The 17,692-nt window shown below is 24.6% G+C and overlaps 1 protein-coding gene across 1 annotated transcript in view; it reads right to left on the bottom strand.

Annotated features, from left to right (window-relative positions):
* Nucleotides 1-17,482, bottom strand: part of LOC129608793 (cytotoxic granule associated RNA binding protein TIA1) — a 131,144-nt gene extending 113,662 nt beyond the window's left edge. The window contains exon 1 of the mRNA XM_055520524.1: nucleotides 17,398-17,482. The gene's annotated coding sequence lies outside the window, so the exon portion shown is untranslated. The remainder of the gene's footprint in view (nucleotides 1-17,397) is intronic.
* Between the last annotated feature and the right edge of the window lie 210 nt (nucleotides 17,483-17,692).

The following is a 17,692-nucleotide window of genomic DNA, read 5'->3' as shown; positions in this document are numbered from 1 at the left end:
TAGATAACGGTAAATTTGAACGGCCATTTTGTTTTTCTAAAGTTTAACTATAGTATATCGCGCTAGGGGAAGCAAGCCACTGCATTTCTGCGTTTGCAAAATTTCAAAAATGCTTATGGTTTCATTGCAACAAATATTTAAAAAAGTCCATTTTTAGGGTTTTGGGGGGGTATAACTTCTAGAGGGGGGGAGATAGGTAAAAATTTTGTTCTACGGAAATAAGTTTCTAGTGAAGATCTATGTACGTATGAAATTTCAGCTTTCTATCTTAAAGGGTGTAGAAGTTTTGTAAACAAAAAAAGTGTCCACGGACGGACGGACGGACGGACGGACAGAGTGAAACTAATAAGCACTTTTTTCAAAAAAATTTTTGGAAAAGTGCTAAAAAGCCTGCTAAAAGAATATTGAGAAAATACACAATATTATTTCGAAATTTTATAATCAAACACAATGCAAACTTAAATATTAAACTGATGTGCGGGTTGTTTTCATCACATATTATGTTTTGAAGAATCTATTATTATTTAGAAAAAATGATGAATTGAATAACTGTAAAAATCTCTGAATAAAATATGGAGAAAATGTAAACTGATTTAATCAATAAAATTTTGATAAATTTGATTTTGATATTATAAATGCTTGTATTTATTAATACATAAGTGCCTTTAATGTGTTATATACAATGTATACCACATTAAAAGTACATTTAAAGACAATAAACTACAATCTCTTTATTTCAAGTTATTGCATAAAAATTGCAATTTTTATTCCTTGCTTCTTTGTGAAAAATACATTAACTGGTACAGGGTTTGTTACGACTTGAAGGAGTAGTCCTTGATATGTATATACGAATATATTCTTGCTCAGCGTAAAATTCTGCGTTGAATAAGGCATGTCCGTCCGTTCGATCGCCCGATAACTTAAAAACAAATCATGCAATCGACACTAAATTTTTACAAGTTGTTTCTTTTTTCTGGCAAGGACGGCTGCTATTGTAATTAGACCAATTCAGACAATGGATTCGGGTCATACAACTCCAAAAGCTTATTTTAAATATGCGGAAAAATAATAGTTGGGTTCATGAAATTTGCGTGATTTCATGAAAGTTGCGTGTCCAATTGCAGGTCAGACATATTTGTGAAGTTTTTATAGAATAGTTTGACAATTTATAGCAATTGCAATAAAACAATGAAAGCTAATCCTAAGTATTTTCAAATCAAATTTTTAAATTCAGATTGTCAACTTGCAGGGTATAATTCAGTCAACCTAAACGTTTGTAATTGTTTTGGGTACCAGAAAGAATTTTTTTTTGATGCTCTTTAAATTGAAACTAAAACGAGAAAAATAATTGCCTACATCTTTAAATTTTTTGATGGGTTTTTCATTTATGAAAATTTGATTAAACTCTTCAGAAAATTTTGATGAACTTTTTTTTGTATGTCGTAAAAAAAAAAAAAAAAAAAAATTTTCCCTGTAATAATTGTTAATTTTTTTCCTACCTTTTTTTTTGTTTTTTTTTTGAACATTAAATATTATGCGAATGTGCTATGAGAATTAGCCAAAAGGAATATAATTTTTCCTTTTTTTTCCCCTATTTTATTTGAAAATTTTGTTCCTTTTTTCTTTATTTTTTTAAATTTTCGTTTCTTTTTACAAACATTTAAACAACCTTCCATAATAATGAGATAAAGGAAAATTATATTAAAAAAAGTGTATGAAAAAAAATGCGATCATTGCTCCCCAATGGGCTATTTTAAAATAATGTACTAAATAATTGGCTCGAGATCGTTTTCGCGATTTATAAAGTAATACTTGGGCTGCGTACATATTAAAAAACAAAAAGCAAGAAGTTTTAAAAAAATCTAGGGCAAAAATAAATTATTATATCCTATTTATTTTAATGTATAGAATGCTCTTAACGTTTCCCATAAAATGAATATTAAAATTGTATTTATATGTATGTGTATATATATATTGTATTTAAAATATACACGCGTGTGTATGCATAATAATCATTGAAGTATATCATAAAAATGCTAAATTAAATGAAAATCATATTCTACATTAAATATAACCAATTTATTTTAACAATAACTTTCTATCGTTTATATTTTTTTTTTCTTGAAAATAATTATTTGAGATAAATAAAAATTTCTGAATTTTTCTGAGTAAATCACAATATTAAATTCCAATTTAGATTATAATTTTTTAATTCCTACAACGGATAATATTAATTCATTCAAGACGGACATTTATAAAGGATACGAAGGATGCAAATTGCTATTGCATTATTGCTAACATAATTGAATTACAAATTAAATCTAAGTTTATTTTATTGTTATTTATTCCAGAATTGCTTTTTTGATGCTGTAATATTTTCATATTTAATAGTAAATGTCGCGAAATTTTATAATATACACAAATCTTTTAAATAAAATAAATCCATTCAATTTCTTATAAAAGCGTTTTTTAAAATACATTAAATAATTAATATCTACAATAATATATCATGCATAAATTTTCAAATTTGTCTCTAGAATAGATGAAATATTTCATAAAAATAAAATTCAAGGCAATAATATAGTAAAAATGATTTTTTGTATACTCGTATATTGGAATAAAATCCTTGTATAAGAGAAATTTTACCAAAATATTTTTCATCTTATATATTATAATTTCATGATGTATATTATGTATATGCATATTATATTAATTTTAAACGACACCTTGAAAATATATCATCTTGATTATGTACCAAGGTTGAACTGACATTATATTATATACCATATTTTATTATTAAATGTAATAAATTTAAAATCGTTCATATACAAAAAAAAAAAAAAAAATATATTATTATAATAATTTTGTATGTGCGTCATATGAACACCAAAATAATAACGAGAATTTTATTGTTATACAAGCTTTTATTCTCTAGTAGGAATATTTGCTGCATATAAAACACTTTTTGATCGCAGTTTCATTAGAATTTTTTTTCTTAAAAATTGAGTTACAAAATTAAAAAAAAAAATTAGGCAAAAACTTTATAAGGAATTCTATATGTAAGGCGACATTGAACTTTAGTATTTTTTAATTTCTTAAGATTGTACACGAATTTTACAAAAGTCGCCCCTAGATCTTGTTTCAAAATAAAACATTACGCTGACACAATAAAATAAGCAAAAATTTAGAACATTTCAAATTTTTCACTAATTTTCTTCAAAATACAGATTATTGCAATAATGTGTGAATTATATATCAATTGAATGCCCACAACGAACAGGCCTATAGGCTGTTTCATGGAAATCAAAATTTTACAAGCATAAGCTCACACATTATCATAAGGAGTAAGTAATCTTGTTCCGAATGTTGTGTTTCACCTAAGAGATTATTCTAACTACTTTTTGAGGGTCTTTTTATATAGAATATATGTAGTTTATTATAAGAATTAGCCAATAACAATAATGTATAAGGATAATGATAAAATATTAAAAAATCTAAATTTTGAATGCGTGAATATTTAAAAGTATTGGTAAAATTAAAGATGTTCAATTTCGAAAATTAAATTTTGGACTGAAATTTTATCTTTAACAAATAATGTAATAATCAATATTAATGTGTATATGTATATAATAAAACCTAACGTCTCTAATTAAAAATGTGGATATTTCCCTAAATTAAAAACAAAAAGTAAGGCAGACTAAGTAAAAAACATGAAAATTCATTTTAGTTTATTGTATGTAATTAGTCAACATAAATGTTAATTATGAGTTTTAAAAGAAAAACAAAAAAATTATAGAATAAAAAAGAAAGAAATACGAAAGAGGAATTTTCTAAAGGATTAAAGAGATTAGCCAAGATGAGAAGTGGAAAGAATTAAAAAAAAAAAGACGAAGCATTTTTCCTTTATAATTTTTCTTTTACTTTTTTTATTTATTTAGCGAGGATTTATTTATTGTATATATATATATATATATATATATATATATATATATATATATATTTTTACAAAGTTATTAATTAAACAAAGTACTTTAAAAAAAAGAAAATTATACGGTTTATTTTTTTAAATTCCCTTTTAGCCTATGGTTAAGTATAAAATTAAATTATTTAAAATATATGCATTTAAGTATATTCGAGACTAAATATATTCGAGAAAATAATTTGATCTTGTATTATCTATATTATTATTACTAAGAAGCTTACATAGAAATTTTATACTGTATAGAAATTTTAAAATTGAAGATAGAAATTTCCACCTTATTTCAAGAGTTAAAGTTCAAAAACAATAAGAGTATAGGATAACTTTATTAATAATTCACGAATTGGTGAGAAAATTTGAGTTTTATATTCTTAAACAAATATGACTACACAACATGCTACTTGAATGTGTTGCCATCTCCTATACATATTTGTCTCCATATAATATATTGGTGGAACTAGAATTTGTTTCTAATTCGTGAGGTCATTATAATTCAAGTTAGTTGTTGCAACTGACTCTGAAGAAAATTGATAGAAAAGTTTAATACGTTTTTTATTTCTCAATTAAGAAATAAATTTTTAGAGAGAGTGTATTAAATTTCATTTTAGGACCTTATAAATTAATTTTAATAATTGAAATTTGATCTTTTAAAATTTTATTTAATTTGATTCTTTGCCAAAAACTTTTTTTAATGAAAATTGTTAACAACAAATAAGTAGTTTATTTTAGAAAATGTTTCACATCCCGAAACTTTTGAAGCAATTGACAATATTGTAATTTTTTAATTTATTCATGAAAAAAAAAATTTTTTTTAGAATAATTTTTTATTTTAATTTTAATTAAATGGATTTATTGGCTATTCATTTTACCAACAAATTAGAAGAAGAATAAGTTTTCCAAATCTGTTTTTTTATTTTCATTTCGTTTGTGATTTTACTTAATTACTTTTAAAAATGCTTATTTTTTATTTAATTTAAACATTGCTTATATAATTTAATCAAAATGGAAATAAAAATTAAAATTCGCTTCATAATCAATTAATTCTCAAAATTTTTTTAAAATTAATTTATTGCTATTCTGAATATTTTCTGTCCATTCGAAACTAAGTGATTGACATTTTTATTGTGGAGAGATCCACCTAGATTTCTTAAAAAAATGAACCCCAGCCTGAAAAATCAATCCTATTTTTTATTTATATTTACGAATTTCAAATGAAAAGATACTTACCATTGAAACTTCTTATCGTAGACTAATAATAAAAAAGAAAATTTACATAGATATACTTCTCGAATTGTTGACTTTTACAATTATTTTAAAAGAGAATTAAATTCCGTTGAGCTCTATCAGACCCCAGTGTCATATCAGTATCACGCGTTAAATGTAATTGATAACAAATTCATGTATTAATCTTGAAGAATCTAGATACTTTAATTATAAATTTTTTAATACAAGAAAGCTTTTACTTAAGTTTTAATTTATAATTATGTAAAATTTCATAAATTTTATACATTATGCATTTTGCAAAATTTGAAAAGAAGAAATCCTTTAAACTCAACTGAACATCCAATTTTACACTGATTGGTAGTTTTATGCAAACATATTTCAGAAACGAGATAATTTAACTTTTCCAAATTCAATTGGAAAAAAAATAAACCGAATTTGAAATCCAGTATTGAATGGTTCTAAATAGATTTTCATGAAACTTGAGGCTGTAAAGTACTAGCGATAAGCATTTGGATTCAAATAATAAGAGCATAAAGATGCACACATAATTTACATAATATATAAATTTTAATAGAAGTCTTATTCTAAAATTTTATAAAATTTTTTAAATTTATTAAATTATTTCTTTTAACTAAATAAGTTTCTTGATTTATTTATGTGTGAGTCCTTCATCAATGTCATTCTCGTGAAATTATTCTCATTTTTTTTCTACTTAAGTTTTTTCGTTCGGAAAACTCATATAAGATGAATTCCTTTGCGTTTGTTGAAAGCATCTTATATATTATGGTTAAGACTTCTCTCTTTTGAAAATGAAATAAGAGCACATATTCCATTTAAATGATTGAAAATGAATATAAAACAGTAACTTGCTAAAAAAAATATACAAAAATAATTTTGCAATGAAAAATTTAGTTTGATTAAATTTTGCAATCAATCTACAGATTCAAAAGATGAGAAATACGGTTTGTCACTTTTTTGCTATTTTCTGTTCTTTGCAAATTTTTTTTTTTAGAGAAATTGATTTTTTTGGTTTAGATTCACCCTGCATATTTTGAAAATTATTTGCGATCTTAAAAGGAAATGTATTATGTGTAATATTGTGAAAGAATTTTGCAAAAAACAGGATGAAGTTTAAATAAAATTTGAAATAGCCATATAAAAATTTTAATATCGTTTTCAAATTAAATTTGAAAATGCAATTTAAACTTATCCACAAATTTATGAATTTAGAAGTTAAAGAATCTGAGATCAAGTGCAATATTTAATTAATGAAAATTTGAAATGAAAATTTTGACTAACAGTTGAAGTTCGTCTGTAGAATATCTTGATAAAAATTCATTAATGCATGGAAAAATTTCAATAAATTTTATTAGAAACTAGTTATATGTATAGGTACCTGAAACTTTATTTTCGAATTTCCCTATTGCCACATGAAATTTTTAAAAAAAAAAGAAAAACTGATACTTTTTCATTGAATAAATATTATCAAATCTAAACTTAATTCCTCAATTTCATATAGAAAAAATTCAAAATTTTATACTTTGAGAAAATTATTTTTTGGTTATTATAAGCATTTAGTTGATTGCTTCTTTGCTACACATAGTTTCTAACCTATACCACATTTCTAATAAAAATATTAAAAGAGTGATTTTTTATTCTTTAAAATTGGTTTTACTAATAACTATATAAAATTTCAGATTAAATGGAACTTTGAATTCTATATTAAAATTTTGGAAAAAATTACGAATTCAGACACCTTCTTAATATAAAGGTTTTTGTAATGGGTAATATAATTTAATTATCAATAATTTTGAGATTACAATTATGTGGTGCAATGAAGTAAGTTTAAAATATGCGATTTAATATTAAAAGTTTTATCGAAATTTAATCTTTAATTTAAAATTAAAACACGCATATAGGATTGAAGCAAAAAAATTAAAGTGTAAAAGATGTTGGGAGTGAGTGAGTTACAGTGCATATACACTGTATTATTTTGAATATTTCACTTTATTGAAATACAGCAAAATCAGCAAAATTATATACTCGATTTATGATTTTAAAATTGATTGCATAACTTCCTATAGTGGTGGAGCTGATATTATTAATGCTTGAATAAATTTATGTACTTTACATTCGCTATTTTCAAATACATAAGTCTAAAAGTAAGATTATTTTAAATTATAGTTTATGTAAATATTATAATTAATCAAATTTAAATCTAACCCGGAATTGCCATTTCAGTATTCATATTTTGCCAATCTTGATAAAATTTTACTCACATCATAAAATTGCAATGCATTATAACCAACAGTGAATAAAATTAACTCGCACAAAAATAAAAAGAAATTTTTAATAATGCCCACCAGGAGTACAAATTACTCACATTCTTTTAAAAGCTCAAATTTACTGTGTATGAATAGTAATATATTAAAGAACGCACTTAAGAAAAGGTTGATGACATATTAAATTTTACTTTGAAAGTTCGAAGTAAATAAATTTTACTCCTAGATCAGTAAATTTTTTTAAGAAACGTTTCATATCTCTATTAAACTGACAAATGATTGAATTAATCTAATACGGAAAATATTGATAATATTAATTATCTAGTATTTTATATACATGCATATGTACATATGTAAATTATTTCCATGAAATTACATTTATAAATTCTTTTATTCTTAAACATTTCATCCAAAACATTTACTTTTTTCTTCTTATTTACTGTACCCAATAATAATAATATTTGTATTAAAAAGTTCTATTAAACACCTATGCTATAATTTGTACAATAATTATTTTCAAAATTAGTAAAAAATTGCATTATAATATCAAAAATATGAAAAAAAAAAAAAACATGGAAACGTTTAAAAAAAATTTTCTACTTCAATAAATCATCATGGATAATAAATAATAATATTAGAACAATATTATGAAAATTAAAACATATCCTTAAAGAATTTATATTCAATAGCATTTTATAAATCATAATAATATACACACCTAAACACACACATGTATATTTGAATATACATGATGTTTTATTTATCTATTTCATTCGCTTTTCACTTATTATTTTTTTTGTTTTATTTTGGTTTTTTGTTTCTTGCGCTCTTTAAAAGGTAACATCCGGAAATATAACTTTCATTTTTTTGATTTATATTAGTTTCTTTTTCAAATACACAAGTGTATAATTTCCTCAAGATTATACAATATTTTTCAAAAATAAATAATAATAAGAAAAGAGAAACGAAATCCATATACACATATACTATATAAAAAGGAAAAATAACAAAATTATAAAAAAATAAAAATAAAAAACAAAATAATAAAATCAATTTGAAACAACTTGTGTAAATAATGCCAAAAGATATTTACTATTTACTTATATATATATATATGTGTGTGTAGCCTTATATTTATAAATATATTAACATTCATATACAATATAAAGACAATATTATGCTGGTATATAAGTGTGTATAAAATTTCCTGCCCATAAAGTGTAATAAACATCACGTAATAAATAAAACAGGACAACCTCAAAAGAGCAAATTCAACAAACAAATAATCAGAGAAAAAAAAAACGCAAACTACAAAAAAAAGCAAAATGAATTTCCTTTTATTGAAGGATGTACGAAGAAGAGAGTGAAGAAAATTTTCTTTTTTTTTTTCATTTACTTAAAAAGGTCTTATGGGATATTTTTAAATTTTTAGAATTAACAAAACAACAAAAAACAAAACAATAACAAGAATAAGAAAAATAAAGTTAAGCAAAGAGAAAAAAATTTAATAATATTCGCAGGTAACAACCATTTTTGAAATAAATACTTAAAAGAAAATAATAACAAAAAGCTAAAATAACATTTGAAATGTAAATATTTTGTAAACATGAGAAAGAAAGAAAAAAAAAACCGCGACTTTTTTTTTTCATCTCCCCCACCATTTTCTCTTATATGTACATACTTTGTAAAGTACACAACAACTAAATTATTCAAGTACAAGTAAGTAAAGAACATTCACTTAATCTCCATGGTAATATGTACAATGAGTCCATCTTTAATTCATCATTATCATCAGCTTTCATCAATATCATTTTAGATCAAATTTTAAAAAAAAACAAGTACAAGAAAAACATTTTTTTTTGTGTATAAATACTTGCATGTATAATCATCATCACAATCATCATCATTATGATTATAATCATAATCAACATCAATATATTTAAGTATTAGATAAAAATTATGATTTCTTATATACCATATACTGATGATGATAATCATAATGATTAAATGCCAAGGTAAACGTAATAATTTCACCTGAACACAAAAAAAAAAAGAAAAAAAAGAGAAAAAATAAAAACATAAAAAGTGTACAAGAAAACAAAATCAAGGCAAATACCTTAAAACAAATACGAATCAAAAAAAAAAAAATATACTTAATATTATATTATGAAGCTTCGACGTCCAAACGTCTTTTAATCTGTAACATCATTTTATTAAAAAAAAACTTGAGGCTATATACATTAATCTCTAAGTCTATACACAAATTTTAAAATAAGTATACATAGGTTGCCAACTAAGGGATTTATATTCTGATATACATCATAAATAAGTACTTTCCTATGATTTTATTATGAAAATTTAGTTGCCCAAGGCGGCAGCTTTGATTGGATTGTTGTTTAGATAAATTTAAATTGATTTCAAATTAAAAGTTATTTTAGTAAATATAAAAGCTTAATGATTTCTACAATATTAACGAAATATACGTGTGTATACTTGGAAATTGTTATTTTAACCGGCTTTGAAATAAGAAGTTTTCTTATAACCCAATTTCTTGCGAATAGCTAAAAATAGAAGAAAAATGCCTGAGTCTTTCAAATACAAAACTTAGCGAATATTGTGACAACATAAATCTTGTGAAAATAGATTCGTCGAATTTTTCAAATTTTGTTCCGGCACTTTTTTGTGAGTCAAAATCGAGTCCGAAATGGTGGATCACATACTGGTAGAAAAAATTGCTGAACAGAAACATTTTTTTCCTTTCAGTAAGGTGTTGAAAGAAAGCTTTTAAGAAATTTTTTTTTAGTGAATTTATTACAGATGCACTTTGTTCTTCTACAGAACCTTCGTAAAGTTAGTATGTCTCACTATTAGATATTAAAATATTGTTTCCATACTTGGATTATTTAAGCCAGTTATGTCAACTCTCTCATTACTCATGAAATTGTTTTCTCGCCAAATCAAAGCTCTTACAGAAAATCTTCATATTTCTATGTTCTAGTTAAATAATATACTTTTAATAATATTGGCAACCTTTAAAAACAAATGCACATATACATAAAATTGTATATCTATGAATATACCTACATAAATTTATTATATTAGTGTGGATAATGTGCACAAAACTGAGAAATTTTTCTTGTATTTTCTATTTCTGTTATTATCTTAAAGACATATTTTATGATTACTGAAGTGAAAGATGTTTTACAGGTATTCGATTGTGTGCGGTTTTTTCTTTTAAAAATAATTTTATTTCTTTTCTTATTATATAAAGGATACACAAATATACATGGGTATACGCAATAATTTTATTCTCGTTTATTTTAATTTTTTTAATTCTTCTGACGTTTTTCTTTTTTTTTTTTGGAATATTTTAACAATTTTATTATACATAATATTATAAAAATAAAAAGTTTGTACTTGTGTAAGTAAATAAAATTTCTTTGAAATTAAATGTATAAAAAGGAAGTATGTATGTTTGTACATATTATTATTATATCCTCAGTGTTTTATTATTTTCAAACATTATTTTTGTATGTATGCTTTTTTGGTTAATGAAATTTATTGAATTCAAAATGGTATTATAACCATTACTGTTATATTTAGAGTTATGTTTGATATTCCGCTGCCACTTATTTCATTATATAACGTTGATATTAAATAGATAATAAACACAAACAAATTTTGAGCTGTAGTGTACATTATTATAACAGGATATAAATAATTTTTTGAAAATTTAGCTCTTGAGCAAGCAAATCTCGCCATTTTAAATATAAAATTCTATAATACAATCTGTTATATTCAATACCATTTCTTTACTAAATTTATTTTCAAAAAACTCAAATCCTATGTGAATAAACAACTTAGAATTGAATTGTATCACTTTTATAAAATTAATAACAATATTATTTTTAAAATTTTTAGTACCTTAGAGTTATCCTGACAACATAATTGGTGAACATCATAATTCTAATTTATTATTATTTATTGTTATTATTGTTATTTATTATTTTATTTAATTTTTATTTTTATGTTTACTTTTGATAAAATTTTATTGCAATCGCTGTTGTTAGTGTTATTCGCTTATATACTTAAAATAATGTAGGAAGATATCTATACATATTTATGTATTCTGTATACAACATAATATATAAGAGTTTATTTATGTTCAGCTAAACGAAAATTTATTTACACCAAGGACCATTTCTTCAAGTTGATTTATAAAAATCTTAAGAGATTTAAAAATATTTTATTTGTGAGAAAAAAAATAAATAATGGAAAAACAATAAAATGTAGAAAGCCAATCCCCCTGCATTTTTATTCAAATGAAGCGTATGGCTATCTTGAATAAATAATTACAATAAATATTGACTTGAAATATGATTTCTTAGGTAATATGAGCACGAGAAAAATATAAAAAAATATTTTCCAGTACAATATTCTTTTAGATTGCATGGGTTTATTTGGTAACTACCTTTTATGTATAAAATAGCGCTAGACATATAAAAAGCAAGAGGTTGATTGAAGCTGTATATCAATATTGTCTCCGAAAATAATTTATTCGATTAAAAATCATTTATCCGTACGGGTATCAAAGAGTTGAAACGCTCAACCATATATCTATTCCTGTTTTTTCTATTATTCAATAGTTACACAATCTACAATTTCAAGTACAATTTTAAAAGAAGTAACAGACATCCCAGTTCAGTCCTTCTTATGTACATTTGGCAATTGGTCGTTTAAAAATCAGATATCTATAATATTTTTATTATATTTCTTAACAAAAGTAATTTTACTATTTTACTGTTGATTAAATAATCTTTAGTGCAAAAATATAAAGTTCAAACAAGACTCAAGTATAACCTGAATACCAACACATTCAAAGAGAAAACTGTAAATATTATTATGTAACGATAAAAGGACAAAAGAACTAACAGCGATATTGTCTACAGAAGTGTGCGTTATACATGTATACATATGTACTCGTAGTTGAGCTAAATATGAAAAAAATGAATATTTAAAATATTCACAATATTCTTAATTATTTTGAAGAGAATCACACTGAGAATAAAACGGAAGAACTATACATTTTGTTTATTAAATATATTCATGTATACAACATTACTTTTATAAAACCATTAACGAAGTATAACGAATCCTGCATCCACTATTTGATATACATATATATCACTCACTGTTTACATACATTATATTTACAATACTACCATAATGTAATTATTTACTAAGAAATTTTACGTGTTAACGTTGTTATCCGCATGATATTATACCCAATATGGTATTATGGAATAATACCGTAATTGTTTTTGAATTATATTAGGATACTTGCTCTTAGAAAATATGTGAACATTGTATAACATACTTTAGTACTTAATACACATAATTACCATACGAAAATTCTTATTTTCAAGTATACTTAAATGATTATTGCTTGAAAAACTTAACTAAGAACTAAAATATTATACTTGTTATATGTATTATAATATGAAACGGATTATATTATATATTAAGCGGAATAACTTGTATAATTTGTAATATAAATATAATGCACCTAAATATCAGCCTTGATAGCAGAAAATTACATAAAATTTTTGGAAATTATTGTGATTTGAAATTAGTATACGGTTTCTCAAATTATTACAAATTTACTATTTACTATATCCTAATAAATTTTAAATCATAGCACATTTTGCTCTGATATAAATAGAAATTAATCTTATTCTACTAAATCTAAATGCTTATACGAGGGTCACTATTTATATTTCGGGTCTAGCAATAAAAAACAAACATTTATCATTGGAAATGGTTTTATTGTTTTTCAAAATATTCCCCATGAAGATCAATACACTTTTGCATGCGCTGAAACCAATTTTCGTAGCACTTTTTCCACTCCGATTGAGACACCTCCAAAACATGGTTTTTGAACGCATCGACTGCTTCTTCAGGTGTTGAAAATCGTTGTCCACGCATTTTTTTTTTGATGTGAGGGAATAAGAAGAAGACATTGGGTGCTAAATCAGGACTGTACGACGGATGACCCATCAATTCGACATTTTGAGTGCTCAAATAGTCCATTGTTTCAGCTGATTTGTGAGAGCTTGCATTGTCATGATGCAGAATGATTCGCCGGCGCTTGTTTGTTTTCCTTATTTCTTCGAAAACTTTCGGCAAACAGATGGTGGTGTACCATTCAGAATTGACCGTCCTACGTTCCACTAAAGGTACTGTGGCCACATGACCGGTTATACCAAAAAAAAAACGCGATCATTTGCTTCGATGTGCTTCTTCCACGAACAACTTTTGTTGGATTTGGCTCGTCTTGGAACACCCATACGGTCGATTGCTGTTTCGTTTCGGGCTCATATGCATAGATCCATGATTCATCACCTGTGACTATCTTATAAACGTCTTTTGACGCACCGCGATTGAATTTTTTCAACATTTCTTTGCTCCAATCGACACGAGCCTTCTTTTGTGCAATCGTCAAATTTTTTGGGATCCATCGACAACACACCTTTTTCACGGCAAGATGTTCATGCAATATCTTATGTACGCTGGTGGAACTAATGCCCAAGGATGCCTCAATCTCACAGTATGTCACATGCCGGTCCATCATTATCATTTCGCGCACAGCATCGATGGTTTCCGGCAAAACGACCGAAATTGGCCGACCTTCACGAAATTCATCCTGGAGCGAACGGCGTCCGAAACCAAACTCTTGGTACCAGCGATTTACAGTGGTTTTTGATGGTGCTTCATCACCAAAAGTCGAAACAAGACACTCTTGTCTCGATAATCCGCGCCGAAAATCGTAAAAAATCATCGCACGAAAATTTTCATGGGACAATTCCATTTTTTGACCGAGATGAATTTTTCAAGTCACTGTAAACAAAACAATTCGCGCTCGAATGACAAAACGTTCTGAGTGAAGTTGTCCTAAAAAATGTCAAACTTTCCAATGGAAGTGTCAGATTGCACCTGGCAGCACTAGTATTGCCAGGACCCGAAATATAAATAGTGACCCTCGTAACTACATTCAATCGTGTTGCAGTATATTTTAATATTATAAGTGCGGGATTTTTGGAAAACAAAATTTCGAGCTCATATCAAGTTTTCAAGTTTTTTTTTTAAGTATTTATATGCAAATGTTTATATACTTAACTTTTAGTAAATATGTTCCGAGGGTTTTTGAGTAAAAAACGCGTATAGCGTCACAGAGATTACAATTCGATAGTACTCGTAAAAGTTATTTCCTATTTCATGCTCTAAAGCGATTTACAAAGGTTTTATTAAAAAAAAAACCATAAAATTGTTGATTTTTTAAAAAATGTTCAGTTTGTTCAGACCCCCATATGAGCTTCAAGTATTTGCATATAAGCACAATGCTCCGCAGGACAAGCCCCTAAATATTATCAGACTTGAATTATTTGCCGTTATATACATATGTATGAAAAATATTTGCATTTAATTTATTCAAAACAAAATGTAAAAGATTAGCTACTAAGCAGAATTATTTTCCAAAAATTTCGAAATTTTCGAACAATTAGTTTTCGTTCATAAATATTCAAAAGGAAATTATACTGTTTTGCCCGAAATCTAAAACTAAGAACAAAAAAACTCATTTCCTAACTCCTTTTATATAAAACATTATGTAAATACATAAATATGCTTTATAGTTAAGCGAATAATTTTTAGAAAAGGTTTTTACATAAGTATATAAGAAGTGATTTTATTTCATGATTTTATTTATGTGTATTTACACCTGCAAACTCAAACATTTTTTTTTATTATGCATATACATATTGTATACCTGCCTAACATACATTGTTACACAGTCGTTTTCATTTAAATGTGTACATACTTTTGAGCTTTGTTTTACATTATATACATATTTGTGTATTTTCATTTTTATATGCAGATGGTATATACATAATGTTATATGTACATACATACTTATATACGGATTTTATGCAAACTAGAACGCTAAAATGATGGAAGGTTAACGAATTAAAGAAATTAATGAGTCGCATTTTTCACAACACTAAAACACTTAAAAAATGTTGAATTATATTACCTTCTTGTCAGCAAATTATTACCTGGGTGGAAAGTATACTCGAGATAATTTTTTATTTTGTTCTTTTCTTTTTTGTTTTCTTTTATTCTTTGGTTATTGTTTAACTTATTTTTTTTTTTTTCTAACATTTTTCTTTTTTGAAAAGTAAATAAACTTAAGAAACTTTAATTTAAAAATGAGGATAATTTTAATTTATTCGTGTAATTATATAATACAGGTGCCTGTATATTAATATAGTGTTATACAACAAAGTATTGTTTTCGTATTGTATAAGGTTTGCAAAAAATAAAATTTTTTTTTTTTTCATTTGTTTCTTATTTTTTTTTTGTTTTTAATATTTTTTATGTTTTTGTTTAATTTTTTTAATATTATTATTATATTATAATACAAACTGTATAACATTATACTAAACGGGTACCTAAAAGTATGTTATTTTATAATAAATTTAGAGAAACGAGACAGTAGCGGGGAAAAAAGGTAATAATAATTGTTGAGAATTTGTTAATTTGATTAAAAAACTGAGAAGAGCAGCAAAAGAAATAAAAAATAAAAACAAAAAAGAACCGAAAAAAATTAAAATACAAAATGAATGAAAACAAAGGAAAATGAAAGGAATCGACCCGCGAAATTCAGAAACATTTCAGTTTCAGTGTTCTGTTCTCTGTTTCTACTGTATTATTGTATAACTTAATTTTGTTCTCTCAAGGGTATTTAATAAGGTGTGAAAAATTGGTAAAATAAAAAATTAGTCCCATGATGGTATTATTCAAAATGGTTCCCTATGGTAATTGCATTATTCATTAAAATTAAAATTACAAAAAAAAAGGAAAAAATATTTTATTATGTAATTTCTTCAAGCATTTTTCATACAACAATATACAAAATATTCTTTTTTTTTACCTAAAAATATATTTCTTAAAAAAATGTTTTTTTAATGGCTTAAAATAATAAAAAATTCAATCCGAATCAAATACTTTGCATAATATTATACTTTAAATACGCAATTCTTAAAGTGTCACAAGGATATGCCAAATATTAGAGTATTACAGCTCTTTTAATTTTATAGAGTAGCTTGTGAGAGTATTACAGCTCTCTCACATTAATTTTACATAGGAATAATGAAATTTCATAAGGTTTAGTTAATAATTATTTTTTAAATTTTAAATTAGTTTCCTCTTTCTGTTTCGGTATTAAATTTATATGGAAATGAAAATTTATAAAAGACAATATGTAATTCTTGTTCCGTATTAATGTTTTTTCCAAATCAATTTAACAATATAATAATAAAATTTTTCAGAATGATCCCATTATTAAACTATTGCAGTTATTGTGAGATCTTATACAACAAAAACCAAATTTAACTGAAATAATGGCCTAAATAGTGGGGCCTAAAAATATTAAACAATGTTTTTGAAAATTTCTTTACTTCGACACACTTCGGAAAATAGTTTTAGATCGGTGTGCTAATTTGTAGATTGAAAGAAAATGCATGCTGCGCCTTCCTAGTTTGTCATATTAAATATTTCATTTTGGATATAACCATGCACTGCCTTGGTTAACTAAGCAGCTCTTATTTTCCTTTCATTGTTTGTTAAATAATTTATAGGGTTATCAATTACATAATAAATGATGAATATTGTTATTAGAAATTACGTAATAGAAAATTATTATGTATGCATCTACTTATGCAATTTAATTTTCTCAATATTTGAAAAAAAGATATCAAATACAATTATAAGCGGAATTATATGGCTATTATTTTTTAATTGTTACTTCTTTAATAGTGTTGTAGTAAATTTAAAAGAAAATTTTTATAAACTTACGAAATTTCTCCAAATGGTGTAAAAGCATCCTTTAATTGTTGTGTTTCTATTTCCGGACTAAGGTCACCAACGAATATGTGATATTGTTCTGAAATTAAATAAATAAATTTTCTATTTTAAATTAAATTTTAAAATAATGTTATTAAAAAAGAATGTGATTAAAGAATTTTTTTGTATTTTAGTCTCAGATTTCGAACCTAAACGAGAGCAAATTCAAATATTTACTCATGTATTTTTTTTACTTTTAATTTGTATAAAATCTAAAAAAAATTCATTTATTTTGTATTTGAATATT

The sequence above is a fragment of the Condylostylus longicornis genome, unplaced genomic scaffold (assembly GCF_029603195.1).
Source record: "Condylostylus longicornis isolate FDR11 unplaced genomic scaffold, ASM2960319v2 ptg000036l, whole genome shotgun sequence".
NCBI classification, from domain to species: Eukaryota; Metazoa; Arthropoda; class Insecta; order Diptera; family Dolichopodidae; genus Condylostylus; species Condylostylus longicornis.
This window is presented reverse-complemented; position numbering and strand designations above follow the sequence as displayed.